A 15,149-nucleotide genomic window follows, 5' to 3' on the forward strand; every position below is an offset into this window, starting at 1 on the left:
CACATACAATCAGCAACCAATGAATACATAAATAAGTGGAACAAATAATCTCTTTCTCTCTTTCTCTCTCTCAAGTTAATGGATAAAAGTATTAAAATATAGAGCTATAAACCTGAACAGCCAACTGGAGACTAGCTGAAGAGCAGTCTTATAACCAATGATTTACAGAAGAAACCACATTGAGACTGATAGGAAGGGTGGAAACACAAAACAGCCTGGCCCTGCTCCCACAGGCAGCTGCTGAGATTCCAGAGGGATATGTCAGCTGCTAAGTTCCTCCCTGAGGGGTGTGAGGTCTCAACCCCAGGCCTTCTCCTTAGCCCAGGGCACCAGAGCTGGAAAGAGGTACCCACATAACATCTGGCTGTGAAAATCAGCGGGAATTCTGTCTGCCAGGGAGAGAAGGAAGTCTGCTAGTGTCACAAGCAACCTCTTAAAGGGTCAATGCACAAAATCTTGTTCACAGTCATTCACCCTGGGCTCGGGCAGAGAGAAGGCAGAGAAGACTAGAGTTGTGTGAGGAAAAACTAGGGTGTGTGGCTCTGAGAAGAGAGCTGAAGGGATAGCCACCCTGATGCCTGTGCTGAGTCACTCTCCCGCACTGCAGATGCCATGTTTTTTGGATGGAGCACTCTCATCCTTGGAGCATCAGCCTGAGGGAAAGCAATAGCCCCGACCACTGGACTCCCTATCACCCTGCAAAGCTTGCTCCCTGATGAGGAGTCAGCTGCCTAGGCTGGGATGTAGAGATTAGGGTAGACTCAGGGATTATCAGTAGTGACTGAGTTTTGTGGCTTTGGGACAAGGACCATTTCCCCACACACACTTTCCTGTGAACCTGACTGGTGCTTCCCCCTTACAGAAGATCCACAAGCTACAAGCTCCCAACTTCTAGTGGTTCCAGCCTACTGAGGTCTGGACAGAATCTGGGACAGACTAAGTTGTGTGGCTCTGGGGTGGGAGCCTACCCAAAGACTGACTGGCATCTCCCCCTCAGGGGAGATCCACTAGTCCCATCCTCCCAACTCCAAGTGGCCCCACTAAGATCGGGCTCCTGGCAGAATTTGGGACAGACTAAATTGTGTGGCTCTAGTGGGGGCGGGGAGGGCATTTCTTCCTCAAACACCCAAGCCGTGCAGAGCCCACCCTTCACATCACCAAATATTGGTCTGTTTGAGCCTGAAAAACTCTGTTGGCCTCACCTTGATACCTCCCCAAGACCCTGACACAACACAAAGGTGTGTAAGCACCCAACAGGTGGCAGTTAGACTTGGTATACCCTGGGACATTTGCTGAGTGGCCTCAGACCCAGAATTAATACCAAGTTTGAACCCATATCAATCTGATGAGCACCATTCACCCCTAACTGGTGACTCACTGGACCACCAGAGGCTCCTTAAGTGACTGAGCCAGCAGGTGAGTCAGGTGAGGGCAGATCTCAGGGTGCCTTAAGACTTTTGCTGACCTGCCCTCGGGCCTTGTGTTGGTAAAAGCCAGCCTGGCCTGGCCGGTTTATCTCAGTGGTTGACCATCAATCCATGAAATAATTCACTGGTTCGATTCCTGATCAAGGCACATGCCCAAGTTGTGGGCTTGACCCGTAGTAGGGGGCATGCAGGAGGCAGCCAATGGATGTTTCTCTGTCATTGATATTTCTATCTCTCTATCCCTCTCTAAAAAAAAAAAAAAAAAAATCCAATAAAAACATATTATTAAAAAAAAAAAATGCTGGCCTAGGTGTGCAGCTTGGTTCTTCTTGAGCACACCCAGGCCCCCAGCAGAAGCATCCACAAACTGTGAATAACTTTATAACTTCAAACAGGTTGCCCATGGCCAATCACCAGCACCATCTGACATTGGCCAGCACTAGAGTTCCTCCCAAGAGGCCACAGAACCAGCACACTCAGTGGCCAGCTTCAGACAACATCAGAGCAGGATCCAATTAGCTTCACAAGTGGCATATCCAAAGAGAGATCTCAGAAGGCACCAGACTGCTGAGGCAAATTCCACTTCATTTAGTCAGCAGTTGCAAAGCAGCTCATATACTATGGTGAAGGTTAATCCTCATAGTCAGCCAGGCTGAGGGTCAACTCCATGCACAAACAGACCAGGAGCAATCAAGACCAAGAGCAAACAGACCAAAAGCAAACAGACTAAGACCCAATTACAACAGAAGGATGCACATAATCCACAAGAGGGATACTGCTGGAGCACCCAGATCAGGTGATTAAGGAGACAGCACCTCTGGGTTCCACAGGAAACCTACTACATAAGATCACCCTAACAAGACTGGGAGTCATAGCAGATCTACCTAATACATAGAAACAAACACAAAAGAGCAGCCAAAGTATGGAAACAAACAAACATACTCCAAGAGGAAAAAAACAAAAACAAAAACAGGAGTAATCTCCAGAAAAAAAGCTAAATGAAATGGGACAATTTATCAGACATAGAGTTCAAAAACAAGATTATAAGGATGCTCAAGGAACTTATTGAGAACTACAACAGCATGAAAAAGGACACAGAAATCATAAAAAATAACCAGTCAGAAGTAAAGAATACAATATCTGAAATGAGGAATATACCAGAAGGAAAAAAAAAACCCAGTAGGTTGGATAAAGCAGAGGACCCAATCAGCAATTTGAAAGAAGTACCAAAAAACACCCAACCAGAACAGCCATATGTTTATATATATATGTAATATATATAATGAGGATAGTCTAAGGGACCTCTGCAACAATAGGAAGCATAACAATCCACATCACAGGGGTAACAGAAGAAGTGAGAGGCCAAGGAATCAAGAACCTGAAATAATGGCTGAAAACTTCCCTAACCTTGTGAAGGAAAAGGACACACAGAGTTTCAGAAAGCAGAAAGCACAAAGAGTTTCAAACAAAATGAATGCAAAGAGGCCCACACTAAGACACATCATAATTAAAATGGCAAAGGTTAAAGACAAAGAGAGAATCTTAAAATCAACAAGAGACAGTCACCTGCAAGGGAGCTCCAATAAGATTGTCAGATGATTTCTCAACAGAAATATTTCAGGCCAGAAGGGATTGGCATGAAATATTCAGAGTGATGAAAAGCAAGGGCCTACAACCAATCAACTCTACCAAGAAAGGCTATCATTCAAAATGTAAGGTGAAATAAAGAACTTCCCAGACAAGAAAAAGCTAAAAATGTTTGTTACCACCAAATCAGTATTACAAGAAAGGTTAAAAGGTTTTCTTTAAGAAGAAGAGAGAGAAAAACAGTTATAAAGAATAAAATGGCAATAAATATGTGCCATCAATAATCACTTAAAATGTAAATGGCTTAAATGCTCCAGTCAAAAGACATGGGGTAGCCCCCACCAGTGTGTTCAGTGGTTAGAGCATCAGCCCATGCACCTAAGGGTCGTGAGTTTGATTCATTGCCAAGGGTGTATACCTGGTTGCAGCATTATTTACAATAGCCAAGTTTTGGAAACAGCCTTAGGTCCCATCATTAGATGAGTGGATAAAAAAGCTGTGGTACATTCACACAATGCAATACTACTCAGCAATAAAAAAGAATGAAATCTTACCTTTTGCGACAGCATGTATGGACCTGTAGAGTATTATGCTCAGTGAAATAAGCCAGTCAGAGAAAGATTAGTACCATATGATTTCACTTATATGTGGAATCTAATGAATAAAATAAATGAACAAATAAAAGAGAAACAAAATTATAGATACAGAAAACAGACTGACAGTTGTCAGAGGAAAGGAGGTTGGAGGGCTGGATGAAAAAGGTGAAGGGACTAAGCAAAGAAATTAAAAACTCAAGGACACAGACAACAGGATGGTGATTACCAGAGGGAAAGAGCAGGGTGGGTGGGAGGTAAAAGAACATAAAGGGGAGATAAATGGTGATGGAAGGAGACTTGATGTGGGGTGGTAAAACACACAATACAATATACAGGTAATGTATTATAAAACTGTACACCTGAAACCCATATATATAATTTTATTAACCAACTAGAGGCCCAATGCACAAAATTCGTGCAGGGGAGGGGGACCCTCAGCCCAGCCTTTGCCCTCTCACAATCCAGGACCCCTCACTCCTAACCACCCACCTGCTCACTCCTTACCACCCACCTGCTTGCTCCTTACCGCTTGGCTGGCCACTCCTTAATGTTGCCATGGAGGCAGGAGAGGCTCCCGCCACTGCCACTGAGCTCACCAGCCATGAGCCCAGCTTCTGGCTGAGCAGCGCTCCCGCTCTGGGAGCACACTGACCACCAGAGGGCAGCTCCTGCATTGAGTGTCTGCCCCCTGGTGATCAGTATGCATCATAATGACCGGTCATTCTGGTTGTTCCACTGTAATGGTTGCTGGGCTTTTATATATAGAGATGTTATACCAATAAGTTCAATGCAAAAATTTTTTAAAGAAAGAATAAAAATAAAGATTCAACATTGAATATCAAGACCAATTTTTACTGACTAGCAATTGCCCTTAGCAAAGTCAATTTATAAAATTTCACTTCTCGCTAATATTTTTTTTAATGTGGCACTTTTTTTTTTACTATATCTTTATTGATTTCAGAGAGGAAAGGAGAGGGAGAGAAAGATAGAAACATCAATGATGAGAGAGAATAATTGATTGGCTGCCTCCTGTACACCCCTTACTGGGGATTGAGCTTGCAACCCAGGCATGTGCCCTTGACCAGAATTGAACCCAGGACCCTTCAGTCCACAGGCCGTCGCTCTATCCACTGAGTCAAACTGGCTAGGGCTTGCTAATATTTTTAAGAACACATCTATTGCATTAGGTGTGGCAAATATATTTTAAATCTATAATCCCAAATATGTGTTGGAAAATAGTTTCTAAAATAAATGTGATATTAGATCAATAAACTCTGTTGGTCAGATTAGTTATTCTGTTATTCCATTTAACAGTAGAACTTTCTTTTTTTAATTAAATTTATTTGGGTGACATTGGTCAACATGAACATATAGGTTACAGGTGTGGATTTGTATCTTACAGTAGAACTTTCTGAAAGGACTATTTCAAAAAAGTAAATATATTCCAAAGGTCAGTGTATGACTTGAGGACTATTTTGGTTGCAATAGTCAAAAACTGATTTAGACTTTAAAAATAATATTTATGCATATATATATATCCTATATAATAAAAGGCTAATATGCAAACTGACCAAATGGTGGAATGATCAGTTGCTATGACACACACTGACAACCAGGGGGCAGACGCTCAACGCAGGAGCTGCACCCTGGTGGTCAGTGCACTCCCACAGGGGGAGCGCCACTCAGCCAGAAGCCCTGAGCCGGAGTCACGGCTGGTGAGCACAGTGGCGGTGGCAGGAGCCTCTCCTACCTCTGCAGCAGCGCTAAGGATGTCCGACTGACAGCTTAGGCCTGCTCCCTGGGAGGCGGGGGGCCCTAAGCCATCCCTCAGACATCCCCTGAGGGCTCCCAGACTGTGAGAGGGCACAGGCCAGGATGAGGGGACCCCCCCCCCCCCGAGTGCATGAATTTCATGCACTGGGCCTCTAGTATATATATAATTGGAATGATATATGAAGTGTCTCACAGATCAAAGGAAATATTGAAGAGTAAGCTCACATGATTGGGACAGCAGGATTTAATGGACAGACTGCCCAGGGTGCAATAATGTCATTAGAATGAATCAGCCTCCAAGTTTTCCACCCTATACCACTTGAATCTAGATCACTCATCCACGGACAGAGATCATTGCTTCACATGCCCATCTCTTGGCTAGAGAAAGGCAGGGCCCTTGATCAGCAGTGCCTCAGGCAGCCCTTTTCACAGAGATGGCAGGTTGTACTATGGCAAAAGATAATGGGCAGGGAAAAAATGTCCACCACATGCAACAAGTATGCATTTCTGATAGGAAAGCTGAAACACACATGGACATTTACATATAACATGAATCTAACCATCATCCAGAGCTAGAGTATTTTCACATTCACATCTCTGAATAAACCAGGCATTTGAATAAACCAGGAATATCTGAAGAAACCAGGCATTTGCTATAGGTTGTAATCAACTCACAAATACTCCTCTTTAGATCAGGAGAATTTTTTTCTAGCAATAAAAATGTGACAGGCCCATTTTGTCTTGTTCTTACATTTCATAAAAACTAAAAGAAAAAAAAAGGGTATTGTTGACCTTATGTTTGAAATAAGCCAACATTATACTAAAATATTAATGCAACCTTAGACAATGTTAATGGAAAATTAAGTCCAAATGCCTTCTGTGCTGTTTAGACAGAGCATTGTTTTGAATTCTGAGTTTTATAATTTAGAAAGGATGAGGCAAATTAAGAGGATGCTCAGAGGACATGTCAGGATAGCAAGGAACCCATCAGAATAATAATGAAGGGAAACAGAACATTTCATATAGAGAGAAGAGGACTTGGGAAGTGAATGACGCTGGTCTTGGATGTAGTATGCTGTATTGCAAAGAAAAACTGAATTCATTCTCCAAAGATCTAGAATGCAGTTCCCACTCTTTTCCTATTTTGCTGTGTGATCCAGAGCAAGTTGCTTACTCTCTCTGGGTCTTGGTCTGCACATCAGTAAGAAGAGACGTTGTGTTGTGGCTAATGGCATGGATTTTAATCAGAAGACCTAGATCCAAATCCCACCTTCCCTGCTTATTGCTAAATGACTTTGGTCTAGTCTCTGTAAATAAAGATGAACTCTCCCTCAGAGTTTATTGTGAGGATTTAAAAAATTAATGTAAGTAAGACACCTGGTACAGTGCCTAATACATAGTAAATTATAAATTTAGAGTATTCAATTACCAACATGTTATAATTGTAACTATTCAGTAATACAATTACATGAAATATTTGGAGTGTCCTTAAGAAAAAAAATAATAAAGCTGTCTGTGGTGTTGTAGGAACAGTGGGTGAAAGTTCTATGTAAATAGATTTTTCTTTAAAGAAATAACTTTTTAGTAACTAGAACTAACAAGAGAAAAAGCTGACTTGGGAGGTAGCAAGGTTCCCAACACTGGAAATACCCAAAAGGGGTAAGATGAATATTAATTGGAGTGCTACAGAAGAGCTTCCTATAGTTTGTCTGAGTGTATAAGGATATAAGGCCCCTTATGAACCCAAAGGTCTGAATTTCAGCTGAGTGCAGTACCAACTACATTCATAGATTATAATTTTAATGTACCACTGCCCTCTAGTGTATAACCTAAGAAGATAAAAATCACAGGTACCAAAAAAAAAAGAAAGAAGAAAGGAAAAAAGCAAATTGCACAAACACCATACAAATTTATTTTAATTGGCAAAAAGTTATCTCTCTAATTGAATAGAACCTTCTTGTTGTCAGATGAGAAAACTGAGGACTAGAAAGCAAAATGATGAGCCAAAAGTAAGCTAAAGAAGGGAGACTAGACTGCTGGCCTACTCACTCGCAGGTCAGGGTTCCCCGTCATATCACGTTCCTGGCACACCAGCACAGAGCCAGATCTTCCCTGGACAGCCAAAAATCTGAGCCGAAAATCCTTGGGTCTGGCCATGTAAAAAGTAAAGTTTCTTCTACCACCATGAGCCCAGCTTGCCTCAATCACAAGCTCAAACCCTTACAACTATTTTGCAGGAGAAAAAAAAAAAAAAACACACCAAAACAATGGTTAATGAGGCCTTGTTGACAAGAACAGTCCGTTATCAGCAAGCTAATGACCACTCAGGCCGCAGCCGGGCTGCCAGCCTACAATTAGGTCTGCAGTGATGTACACACAGAAAGGACTCTAGTTATAATTAAACCTGATCCTATAGTCCAATTGCTCATTAGGAAAGAAAACAAAACAAAACACAGACCCCACAACAAGGTCTAAAACGAAAACTTTGGTACAGGGATGAAATTCTAGACCATTGATTTATTAGTCTATGTCCAAGTACCTGTCTCTGAATGGACACTTAAGCTTATATTCTTATTCAAAATACTTTGTAATGAAGGGGAATATATTTTTATCTTAGAGATTTTTAAAGTTATGACATGTAGCATGGCAATATCTTTTATTTTCTTCATTTTGCTTATCAATACTTTCCAACTGTATCTATGAATATGTATAACTTATATAATTAAACATATTAAGAACATACTGAATCTAGGCAAAATCTCTTTAAGTGATAAAAAATATCTAGTTATTGCCCTAACCGATTTGGCTCAGTGGATAGAGCGTCGGCCTGCAGACTCAAGGGTCCCAGGTTCGATTGCGGTCAAGGGCATGTACCTTGGTTGCAGGCACATACCCAGTGGGGAGTGTGCAGGAGGCAGCTGATTGATGTTTCTCTCTCATCGATGTTTCTCTCTCTATTCCTCTCCCTTCCTCCCTGTAAAAAAACAATAAAATATATATATTTTTAAATATCTAGTTATTAAATACACGAACACATAAAAGAACAAATCTTTCATAATTAGAAGAAAGCAATATGCTCTATTAAACAGCAACGTGATGTAAAAAGACAGCATGGGTTCTGGAGCCAGACAGAACAGAGTTTGCATGGCAGCTTTGCTAGATAACACCTTTGGACAATTGTCTCAAATGTTTAAGAGGACAATTGTGATAAAATGAAAGATCTTATGTAAAGATCTTAGTAGATTGAAAAAAAAAACAGTGATCTATAATTATAGATTTCCTCCTCTTCCCAAAATGCTCCTGTGTTTCCATTTCTTTCTCCCAATAGTATCAAAAGTATATCTAGTCCTGGCCAGTGTGGCTCAGTTGGTTGGGCATGGTCCTATGCATTGAAAGGTCACTAGTTGGATTCCTATCAGGGCACATGCCCAGGGTTTCAGACTAGATTCCTGGTCAGGTTGTGTGTGGGAGGCAACCAATCGAAATTTCTTTCTCACATTGATGTTTCTCTCCCTCTCCTTTCCTCTCTTTCTAAAAATCAATAAAAACATATATTTTTTTAAAAGAACCTACTTAAGCCCAGTCGGTGTGGCTCAGCAGTTGAGCATGGACCCAGAAACCAAGAGGTCGCCGGGTGGATTCCCAGATAGGTGGCATGCAGGAGGCAGCCAATCAATGATGTTTCTCTCTAATCAATATTTCTATCTCTCTATCCCTCTCCCTTACTCTCTAAAAAATAGATGATAGATAGATAGATAGATAGATAGATAGATAATATTTTATTATTTTAAGTGTTTAAAATATTACATATAGTATTACAGTACATATGTCTCCTTTTTTCCCCATTGACCTCCCCTCGGCCACCCTCACCCCTCCTAGTGTCTGTGTCCATTGGTTATGCTTATATGCATGCATACAAGTCCTTTGGTTGATCTCTTACCCCCACCCTCTCCTGCCTTCACACTGAAGTTTGACAGTCTGTTCGATGCTTCTCTGTCTCTGTATCTATTATTTATAAAAGAAACTACTTAGAAGAAAGGGTATGTCTAAATCTAGAAAGACAGATGCCTTACTAAGAAAGACCTACCTATTTAAAGCCTTGGGTTGCTGAGGAAAGTAATAAGAAGACGTGGAGAGGAGGGGGTAGGTGTTGACTGGAAACAAGAGGAGCAGCTTCATTTGATTTTAACTCTCTGGAGTGTTGAGAAGATAGTGGGGAAAAGGAAGAGAGAGTGAAGCTAATGACATTGGAAGAGGCTTGTTTTCTCCATTTCTTCCCATTTAGTGCCCTTCTTTCCTTATTGCCTTTAGGTTTTTTGAGGGAAATACATGACAGTTTCTTACTTATTCCTGCCCATTCACTCTTCATCTGCAACTTCTCCTGACTCCTTAAGAAGCCTGCCTCCTGCTCCCGTGTTTCTGAATCAATCTCCGCCAGCATCTTCTGAAACCATGTGTCATAAATTTTCTTCTCATTACTTTGCACTTTCTCACACATTCCTTCAATCTGTTCGTCTCTATTGGTCTCTTATCCATCTGTCTACAAACATTCTTAGGTTTTCTCAATACTTAATATTCAATCCTGCAAGCTCTTCAATTGCCACATTCTCCTTTCCAGTAATAGAAAGGGGAAGCACTGTGAAGAATATATAATTTTTTTAACTGGTCCTATGCTCGAGGGGCTTATAATTTAGCTGTGAAGACAAGACTGCTATTTCACCAGAAACAACGGTGATCAATAAAAGGCAGTATATAATTAAGTCCTAAATTGTGTTGTCAGGCTCTGAGTTTCTACAGTTTGGGAGATGGAGTGGGCGAGTTCTGCAAGGTGGTGCAGTCAGGGGTGGCTTGAAGGAAGTACCTGACCAGAATACTGCACATAGCAATTAATAAATGTTGGTGACTTTATTTTGATTTAAGATGAAATGTTAGCTAAATCTTGGAAATAATTATCATATGATCATCAATTCTCCCATCCATTCCTTATTCATTGAATTTAAGGTGCATATTATTGTACATTTTAACAACTCTGACACATGCATCTTTTAATTAATAACTAAGCAGGTAGCAAATTAATTGGCAGTGCTTTTCGTTCTTAGTGGTATATAAGATAATGGTATAGCTCACAAATGATGGCTTCCTAGATTCCATAAAATACAATATTCATTGAGCATCTAGTATATTCCATGCTATTATTCTGACCCCCAGGATATGTAAACAACAAATGTAAAGTTTCCCTCTTATGGCACTTGCACTGTGGTGGGGTAGGAGAGATATATAAAAAACAAATGAACAAATATATAACACATTTAAGCTAGGTGCTGTGGTAGAGACTGAGAAAAAAACTGGATTTAAACCTATATCCCAACCTACTGTGTTAGAAAAGAAAATGTATCCAAAATCAAATTTTTAAAAATTCAGATTTTACATAAAGAGAAATTACAATTTTGGAGGAATTGAATAGAATGTGATAATCCTAATATATAAAAACCCTGGGTCCATCACATCCGCAACGACCAGAGGCTCGACCTAATGCCTAGGCTGCGCACACAGCAGGCTCTGGTGGGTGGGGACTTGTGGCAGCAGGGATGGGGGTGGGGTTGGGGGAGGCAGAGCCCGGCTCCCTGTGTGCTGAGGGCCTGGGAGGACCCCACCGACAGAGGTAGTCCCTCCGCCACACTTCCCTCAGTCCCAACAGCCCTGAGGCGCCCTCCCTGACCTGTTTCCTGGCGAGGCCTCTGTGAAGATCCCGCCCTCCAAGCACACCTGGCTCTGGAGGCGGCGGGCAGCCTGGCTCCCTGGGTGCTGAGGGCCTGGGAGGACCCCACTGATAGAGGTAGCACTGGCCGGGAGACGAGGCGGCTGCGGTGGCAGCAGCCCCCGTCTCAGCCGGCCACCCTCCCTCTCGCCCTCACTGCTGGCTGATCCTGGGTGCAGCTTCCTGGCCCAGACGGGGCACGATCGCAGGGACAGCCACCGTGGTAGCCCAGATTGATGTGGAGGGCAGTTGGGGGCAAGGTCAGGCCAGCAGGGGAGGGCAGTTAGGGGCGAGATCAGGCTGGCAGAGGCAGTTAGGGGCGAGATCAGGCTGGCAGGCAGAGAGGTTAGGGGAGATCAGGCAGGCAGGCTGGTGAGTAGTTAGGAGCCAGTGGTACCAGATTGTGAGAGGGAGTTCGGACATCCCCCAAGGGGTCCCCGATTGAAGAGGGTGCAGGCTGGGCTGAGGGACACCCCCCCCCCATGCACGAATTTCATACACCAGGCCACTAGTATAATATAATAATATGAACTGGATATACCAATTGAACTTGCTGATTAATGGAAAGACAATAAACTTGGCAACGCTCTTCAAAGCCATGGGATAGCCTTATCTTATTGCAATATTTTCAATGATTTGGACAAATAAGAAATTACACTATTTTCCAATTTGCAGATGATAAATCTCAGAAGGATAACAAGTACATTAGCTGATGGAGTTAAGATACAAAATGATGATGACAGAAGAAAACAATTGACTAAACCTAACTTAATTAAAAAAAAAAAAAAAAAACAGCAAAGTCCTGCTTTCAGATTAAAATTTTCCTTTGCAAAAGAACAGAATAGGAGATGTATGCTATAACAGTAGTATATATAAACAGATTTGGGAGTTTCTGACAAAATCTACATGAAATAAAAGTTTTGAGGCTAATTTTTTTAACATTGTATGTTAAATAAATCTTGTTCCACTCCTGCTGTTCTGGAGTCAATATTGTATTCAGTTTTGGCTGGCATAATTTAGACAGAAGTTCTTCAGCAAGAATCAATTGACACAGATTTGCTTCAAAGAATCTATGAATCTCATAAAATTGTGTGTAACATTTTGGATTGTGTTTTCCAGGAAAGAACCTATAATTTCCTTAAGATTCTCTAAGTGTTTAGAACCATTGTTTTTAAAGGAATGTCAACAAACTGCTGTGATTCCAAAGAAGAATGACTGGGTAAGATTAAGGATCTGGGGCACAAACCATGTGAGGAAAGGTTGAAATGGATAAGAAGAAACTACTGAATCGGGAGAGATAACTGTCTTTAAATACTTGAAGGATCTTTCTAAAAATTTTTGTATTGTTTTCAGAGAGGAAGGGAGAGAAAGAGAGATTGAAACATCAATGATGGGAGAGAATCATTGACCAGCTGCCTTCTGCATGCCCCCCCCCCACCAGGGATGGAGCCCACAACCTGGGCATGTGCCCTGACCAGGAATAGAACTGTGAGATCCTGGTTCATAGGTCTACGCTCAACCACTGAGCCACACCAGCCAGGCCAGGATAGGATCTTCTTCTTGAAGAGAGCTTGGACCTAGTTGATGTGACTCTGGTCAGCAGAACAAGAATGAAAAAATGAAAGTCAGTAAGGAGTTTCTCACTTTGTAGAATCAGGACTATCTTAAAATGTCATTGGCTGCTCTGTGAGACAGTGAGTTTCTTCCTGGAGATATTCATAGAGATGCAATGATATTGTAAAAATTCTGCATACTCTGTTTCCTTCTTGGAGATTTACAATGTATATCATGCATGTCAACATATTAAAGTCTCTGAGAAAACCTTTGGTAAAGAAGATGAGCATTGCCAGCCCCACCTGACACCTGACACATTTTTAAAAGACAGCTTCTTTAACTTTCACAATAAAAGCTGGAAAATATAGTATGGGTTGAATCCAAGATCTCATAGGTCAGCAAACTTGTTCTACACAGGATCAGACTGTCAATAATTTCATCTTTGTACATCATATGGTCTTTGACACAACTACCCAACTCTGCCATGGTAGCAGAAAGCAGCACATTCAATACCTACACAAATGAGTGGGGCTGAGTTCCTGCAAAACTTCATTTACGGAAGGAAGCAGGACTCGGGCTGATTGGCTTGGGCTGCAGTTTACCAAGTCCCAGACAGATAGCTGCTCCTAGAACTCTAGACTTCTCTCACTCTGAGATCTGAACCTGAAGACCTATTTACCCACAACTATATAAAAGCAACCAACAAACCAAAAAAAAGCAGCAATGTTTATAGTGTACTAGAGGCCTGGTGCACGAAATTCGTGCACTGGAGGGGAGTCCCTCAGCCCAACCTGCTCCTTCTCACAGTCTGGGAGCCCTCAAGGGATGTCCTACTAATGGCTTAGGCCCGCTCCCCTAGGGGGAGCGGACTTAAGCCACAGTCTGGCCTCCTTCTGCCAGAGGCGACTGGCTGATCAGGAGAAGGCAATGCCCCCATCACGCCTCTGCTGCTGCACTGCCAGCTGCGAGGCTGCCTGAGCCTCGGCCTTCACAGCCACTGTGGCTTGCCTGAGACTCACCCAGCCTTCATTGCCTGAGCCTCAGGCCCTCGCAGCAGCAGAGGCCATCGGCAGCTTGCCTGAGCCCCAGGCCGGCCCTGGGCAAGTGGCAGCCACCATGGTGTCCCAATGCTGTAAATCCCCGCCCACCCATGCCTGCTACGCACGTAGCCTGTTGATTGGTCGTTACTGTGATGGCATCTCAACCAATTTGCATATTACCCTATTGTTAGCAGAGGTAAACCCACATAAATTTTTGCTCAAAGACCTAGAATTTACACTCATCTCAACACAGCATGGCCTTCCAGATAGATTCAGAGAATTCTGCACTAAGAACAGGCCTTTTTAAAAACACAGGTAGGAGAGCAAGCAGGTGATTAGTGAGGTCCGTATCCTCAGCCCTGGCTTGTTCCACTGCGGTCAATTACCCAGCTGGTTACAAACGTGTATTTGCACCTGTTCAAGCCTTTAAGTGTGCTGATCTCACATTAATTAAACAACTCCTTAAAAGCAGCTTAAAAACAAATTAGACTCTGCCACCCTGTACCTAGTCCAGCCTTCCCTCTGTGGCCCTTCATCTACAAGGGATCATCTGCAGAGGGTAAAGAGCAGTGTTTCTTTGTAATTAGGGCGGGGCTCATTATTCTGCATCAATTAATGCTGCCACCACTTAGTGAAAACAGTTGTTGGTACACAGTGCAAATTAGTGACTAATTAATAAGGGTTTCTTAGCTAAGCTCCCTCATAAGGTAGAACAGACAGCAGCTACCGTCCACATGGGACCATTGATTGATTTATTAGAAAGAGGATATCAACAGTCTAAAATGAAAGGCAGGAATTAATATTGACCCTCATTTTTCTGAATAGGTTATGAGACAGCAATCTATAGCTAACCAGGAAGTACATCTTCCAAATGTAACATTTTCAAATGAGGTGAGCTGTCAAGGATCTCTGGCCTAGAATCAGCACGAGGGGAGAAACTGGAGCCCTGACAGATGATGGCAGGAGCTTGTCTCAGGAAGGCAGAAAAGGTGAGCCTGTACGTGTAAGACACACAATATACAATAGAGCATAGGGTATTCCACTTAGTAGCTTTAAATGGTATTTCTACAAGGGGCATGGAATAGTTGGTAAAAATAAGAGACTGAGATTTTGGATCTGATTAGTTACAGATCAAGGAAAATGTTCATGTGTCTGTTATAGCAGTGACTGGCATGCGTCAAAACGACCTGCTATATATGAATACATCACTAATACACACGAGCACAGCTTTTCAGCTGATAGTCAATAAAGAAATGTAACGACTTGCACAAGAGGTACTTTTGTGTCTTAATAACCTCATAGATTGCCGTGACTAATTTTTAAGTTTTGAAACTGTGATAGTGGAAAGCAGAGGGATTGTAGCAGGTCTGTCATTCATTCTCTACCTTTACCAGTGGCACCCCCAGAAAATAAA

This window comes from Eptesicus fuscus, chromosome 9 (assembly GCF_027574615.1).
Source record: "Eptesicus fuscus isolate TK198812 chromosome 9, DD_ASM_mEF_20220401, whole genome shotgun sequence".
In the NCBI taxonomy this organism is placed as follows: Eukaryota; Metazoa; Chordata; class Mammalia; order Chiroptera; family Vespertilionidae; genus Eptesicus; species Eptesicus fuscus.